The sequence below is a fragment of the Furipterus horrens genome, unplaced genomic scaffold (genome assembly GCF_987537825.1).
Source record: "Furipterus horrens unplaced genomic scaffold, mFurHor1.1.pri manual_scaffold_17, whole genome shotgun sequence".
In the NCBI taxonomy this organism is placed as follows: domain Eukaryota; kingdom Metazoa; phylum Chordata; class Mammalia; order Chiroptera; family Furipteridae; genus Furipterus; species Furipterus horrens.
This window is the reverse complement of record NW_028327187.1, coordinates 93984726-93990159: the sequence shown is the minus strand read 5'-3', so window position 1 is coordinate 93990159 and position 5434 is coordinate 93984726. Positions and strand designations below refer to the sequence as shown.

Genomic DNA, 5434 nt, shown 5'->3' with positions numbered 1-5434 from the left:
GAGGAAAGGGACAGATAAAGTTCTTGCAAAATAGAGATATGATCGCAAAATTTAAAACCTGAAATACCGGGTGCTGACGGAAGATTCTCCCCGGCTGACCGGGCCGCAAAGGATGCTGGGACATACCGATGCCGCATGGCCCACTGGGGCCCCCGTAAAATCCCGCCCACCTCACGGAGCCCTCTTCCGCCCTCTCCCCAAAACTCGCGAGACATTATCACTTCCATCTTCCGGTCCCATCTTCCATCTTCTGATTCCGTCTTGGAGGCGAACGCCAGCCGCCTGCGGACGAACACTCGAAAACAGAACGCTCCTCTGCGGTGCCGCTGACTCACCCCAGAGACGCTCCAAGGCTCACCCCGCAACTCCAGCTCCTGCTCGCGTGCTGCCTTGGCTTTGGTAACCCCACCGTGTACCCACGCTACGAGTCATGGCGACCCCGTCATCTAACGTGCACCAGCACTATCATCCCGAGTGTGAAGCCGCCGTCAACAACCAGATCAACCTGGAGCTGCACGCCTCCTACGTCTACATGTCCATGGCCTTCTACTTCGACCGCGAAGACGTGGCCTTGAAGCACTTCAGCCTGTTCTTCCTTCATCAATCGAACACGGAGAGGGAACATGCGGAGAAGCTGTTGTGGCTGCAGAACCAGCGTGGTGGCAACACCCACCTCTACAACATTGGGAGTCCTCAGCAAGATGACTGGGAGAGCGGCCTGAGGGCCATGGAGTGCGCCTTGTGCCTGGCGAAGAGAGTGAACCAGGGCCTGCTGGATCTGCACCGCCTGGCCACCGAGAAGAACGATGTCCACGTGTGTAACTTCCTGAAAGAAAACTACTTGCGTGGAGAAGTGATGTTCATCAAAGAGTTGGGGGACCATATCACCAACCTGCGGAAGATGGGAGCCCCAGACGTTAGCCTGGCAGAGCAACTCTTTGACAAGCTCACCATGGGCGAGAGTAAGAACTGAGCCGGGACTGCCTTCCTGATAGCCACGGGGTGGGGGGGAAGGGTAGCTTCCCCTGGTCACCGTGCCCAGCGTTGCCACAGGGCCCTTGCAAAACGTTCGCTTCAGTTTTCACATTTGAGTTTTACTGTTTCTTCCAATAAAGCTACTGGTTACAAAATAAAGTTCTTTCATGGGTTCGTGTGTGCAAAACCCTGGCATTTTGTTTTAAAACAGGTATCCAGGAGTCTCTCCACCCACCTGTGCCCCAAACACGCACAGCTTGGGATCTCCATGGATGCAGGGAGGGGGTATCCCTGGGACTCTGGATAGAAGGAGGGGGTATTCCCTGGGACCCCGGATGGAGGTAGGGGCTATTCCCTGGTACCCTGGATGGAGGGAGGGGGTATTCCCTGGACCCTGGATGGAGGGAGGCGGTATTGCCTGGGACCCAGTGTGGAATGAGGGGGTAATCTCTTGGATCCTGCATGGAGGGAGGAGGTATTCCCAGCACCTTGGATGGCCTAACCCTAGCAACCTGGATTGATGGAGTGGCTATTCCTTGGACCCTGGATGGAAGGAGGGGGTATTCCATGGACTCTGGAGGGAGGAAGGAAGTATCCATGACACCCTGGATGGTGGGTGAGGGTATTCTGTGGACACTGGATGGATGGAGGTGGTATAACCTGGACACTGGATGGCAGGAGTGGATATTCCTTGGACCCTGGACAAAAGGAGATGGTATTCTCTGGACCCTGGATGGAGATAGGAGGTATTCCATCAGACACTGGATGGAGGGAGGGGTTTTCCCTGGTACCCTGGATGGAGGGAGTGGGTATTTTCTGGACACTGGATGGAGGGAGGGGGCATTCCGTAGACTCTGGAAAATGCAATATTAATCTTCCCCTTACAAACCATATGGTATATGGGGTTGGGGTGAGGTGGATGGTGTGGGGCTTGGTGAATGTAGATGCATGTTCGTGCTAAAGGTTTAAAGCCTGACCTTAAAATTATAGGTGTGCTTGCCCCTGGGGAAAGAGTGAAGAGAATGGGATTGGGCAGCAATTTAAAAACAGGGTTCTTACAGTTACCAATATCTGGGTAGCGATATGGAGACCCCAGAAGCCACCTGGGCATAGTACCTCTGTGACAAACTCACCCTCAGCAACAGCAAGGATAGCTGGTCCTTAGGCTTGCTTTCCCATAGACACAGGAGGGACTGCCCATGGTCACCATGCTGGCCATGCATAGTGTCCTCACAAAACATCCAATACAGTTTTTTTGCTTCAGTTGTACTCTTTCTTCCATAAAGGTAACATTGTACCCCAAACCCCAAATTATCTCCAGAGAACTGAAAAATACCAGGTCAAGGCTGAAGGTCCAATTTCTGATATTGAATATTAAGTTGAAAAAATTCCCCTGAATGTTACCAGTGACTCACTGCTTTGAGCAATGTTGAGGGTGGGGAGAGCTGAAGCTGGGAGACCAGTTAAGAGCTCTTGGTCCAGGTGAAAGACAATGGGGGTTGAATTACTGTGGTGGCTGAGAAAGTGAAGTGAAGTGGACAAATTCCGGATGAATCAGGTGAGTTGACAAGCTTTGCTTATGGACCTGAGGTGAAGAGTGTGAAATGAGGAAAATAATCTAAGTTCAGGTGCTTGGAATTGAATACCTGGGTTGATAGTAGCGTTATTTATTACTTTTGGGAATGTTTGGCCAGGGGCATACCTGGGGTAGAAGGGCGGGAATGCCATATTACATAAAATCTGAGATGTTTACTAGGCATCCAAGTGGAACTATAATGTAGATGAATCTGAGGCTGTGAAGCTCTTTGTAGACTCAATGTTTTAAGTTTGTATCAGGGCTGGGTGTGTAGGCACTCTTGGCTTAGCACCTACCAAGACTTTGTACGTACAGAAAAAACAAAAACAAAAAGTGTGTTCAGCATTAACTATACTGTTTACACACTCTAGGCACAATGAGACACTTACTAATTAGGGAAGTGGGAACACTCCCTAAACCAAAATTCCCAGATACAAGGCCCAAGGTCCAACCTCACAAGGAGGCCTTTCTAAAGGCAGTGGTGTCAGTCCTGCTATGTTAACTCATTCATGCACAATAGGTATTATTTTCCCAAATGGGCATTTATCATCTACCCACTAGTAGGATGAGCTTGATACAGCAATATCTGTATTTAAGATATGGATGTTGGCGGGGTGATTATGTCATATGGATGGATCCCATATGTTAGGATTAAGTTAAGGAATAACAATATCTACTGTGTTGCAGAGGATGGGCATGAGTCTGCAATGAAAGTAGTTTTCACTGGTTTCACCCCACCCTTTTCCCTTAATCACAGTTCTTCATCATCTTATAACCTTGTTTTAATTCCCCCAAGCAGTTCTCATGGCAGATACACTCTAGTTTTTATTTTCTTAAATTTAGATTTCCCAGGTTTCAGTTTTATAGAATATAATTCTCTGATATAAGATTTTCCTTTTAAAGAATTAAAATAAACATTTAAATCTTTTACACAAGCATTTTTATGCATAACCACCAAACATCAGTATGCCTTCCTTAAGCAAGCTAAGGATGACATTATTTATATAAATGTTGCTGTATATTGATGAATGGACAAAGAAGAGTGGTATAATATATATATATATATATATATATATATATATATATATATATATATATATATATAATGAAATATTACACAGCAATAAAAAAGAACCATATCTTGCCATTTGCAAAAACATGGACATATCTAGAATGTAATACGCTAAGTGAAATAAGTCTTACAGAGAAAGACCAATGCTATATGGTTTCACTTATGTATAGAACCTAATACAACAAAATAAAAAAGAGCAGACTCATAGAAACAGAGACCAAAGGGATTGTTATCAGAAAAAAATTTATGGCAATACCTCCCCTCACCCCACCCACTACACACATGCAAATTTTATGGAAACTACAAACACACAAATTCAAGATGTTCATGAAACCCCAAACACAAGAAAAAACTTTAAATGATACCATGTCACATTTAATCAAGTTGAGCAACAATAATGATAAAGAAAACAGCCAGAGGAAAAATGACATATTAGGACCAAACACACAAAAATCAAGGTGAGATTTCACTTCTCATCCAAAACAAAGCAAGTGAGAAAGCAATGGAGCTATCTTTTTTAAATTGCTGCAAGAAAAAAACAAAAAACTAAAACAAAACAAACAAAAAACCCCCTACCATTTCTGTCTCCCATACACAGACAAAACATCTTTAAAAAAATCTTTAAGAAACCAAGGAAATGCCCTGATGAGTGTGGCTCAGTTAGCTGGCATCAACCCATAAAGCAGAAGGTCGCTGGTTCGATTCCTGGTCAGGGCATATACCGCGGTTGAGGGTTTGGTCCCTGGTTGGGGCACATATGAGAGGCAACCGATTGATGTTTCTCTCACACATCAATGTTTCTCCCCATCTCTCCCCCTACCCTTTTTCTCTCTCTAAAAATAAATAAATAAAATGTTTAAAAAAAAATAAGACGAAATAAGAAAAAAATTAGACATATAAGAGAGGAACAAATTCATCACCAACAAACACATAGTACAGTGCAGTATATTTTACTTCTCTAAAGGAAAATGATACAAGATTGAAATATTGATTTACATAAAGGAGTGAAGAATAATGGAAATGATAATTACATGGGTAAATGTATATATGATTTTTATAAGTAAAAGTCTATTAGAGTTTTAAGAAAAAGTAACTTTAAAAGTAGTGTAAGGTTATAAAATATATAAAAACTAATGAGGGTCAACATGCTATAGGCTGAATGTTTGTGTTGCCTCCAAATTCACATGTTGAAACCTAATTCCCAATGTGACAGTATCTGAAGATAAGGATGTTGGGGAGGGGTGATTGGGTCATATGGGTGGATCCCTAATGAATGTGATTAGTGCCCTATAAATGGGGCCCTAGAGGGATCCTTCACCCCTTCTGCCATGTGAGGACCCAGCAGAAGGATGACTGTGTATAGACCGGACACCAAATCTGCCTGTACCTTGAACTTGGACTTCTCAGCCTCCACAACTTTGAGAAACACATTTCTTTTGCATATAAGCCACCTAGTTTATAGTGTTCTGTTATAGAAGCCTGAAAGGACTAAGACAGAAATTGGTACTGAGAGGTGGGATGTTGCTGTAGCAAATACCTAAAAATAAGGAAGTGGCTTTGAAACTGGGTGATGAGTAGAGATGCAGGAAGAGTTTTGAGATGCATGCTGGGAAAAGTCTTCATTAATGTGAACAGATCATAAAGGCAGCACAACAATAGTTCAAAGTAAGGAAGGAGAAGTCAATCAAATAGAAAACAGAAATAAATATGGGCAAAATCAAAGAAACAAACAAACAAACAAAAAGCGCCTTTCCTTAAAGAGAGTAATAAAATGTATTATCCTCTAGCCAGTCTGATTAGGGAGGAAAAAA

The 5434-nt window shown here is 43.8% G+C and overlaps 1 pseudogene; it reads left to right on the top strand.

Moving 5' to 3' along the window:
- The first annotated feature begins 430 nt into the window (after positions 1–430).
- On the top strand, positions 431–973 carry LOC149991615 (ferritin heavy chain pseudogene; annotated as a pseudogene).
- Positions 974–5434: the final 4461 nt, after the last annotated feature.